Source organism: Arachis duranensis, chromosome 9, assembly GCF_000817695.3.
Source record: "Arachis duranensis cultivar V14167 chromosome 9, aradu.V14167.gnm2.J7QH, whole genome shotgun sequence".
NCBI lineage: Eukaryota > Viridiplantae > Streptophyta > Magnoliopsida > Fabales > Fabaceae > Arachis > Arachis duranensis.
Genome location: NC_029780.3, coordinates 88,542,992 through 88,543,548, shown reverse-complemented (window position 1 = coordinate 88,543,548; position 557 = coordinate 88,542,992).

The window sequence follows — 557 nt, the reverse complement described above, 5'->3', positions numbered from 1 at the left end:
AGGTATTTAGCAACTTGCTCTTCAGTGACATACTCATCCTCTTCAGAGGAAGAATACTCATCAGAGCTCATGAATGGCAGAAGTAAATCCAATGGAATCTCTATGGTCTCAGTGTGAGCCTCAGATTCCCATGGTTCCTCATTAGGGAACTTATTTGAGGCCAGTGGACATCCATTGAGGTCTTCCTCAGTGGCGTTCACTGCCTCTCCCTCCTCTCTAAATTCGGCCATGTTGATGGCCTTGCACTCTCCTTTTGGATTTTCTTCTGTATTGCTTGGAAGAGTACTAGGAGGGAGTTCAATAATTTTCTTACTCAGCTGACCCACTTGTGCCTCCAAATTCCTAATGGAGGACCTTATTTCAATTATGAAACTCTGGGTGGTTTTGATTAGATCAGAGACCATGGTTGCTAAGTTAGAGTGGCTCTGCTTAGAATTCTCTGTCTGTTGCTGAGAAGATGATGGAAAAGGCTTGCCATTGCTAAGCCTGTTTCTTCCACCATTATTGTTGTTGAAACCTTGTTGAGGTCTCTGTTGATCCTTCCATGAGAGATTTGG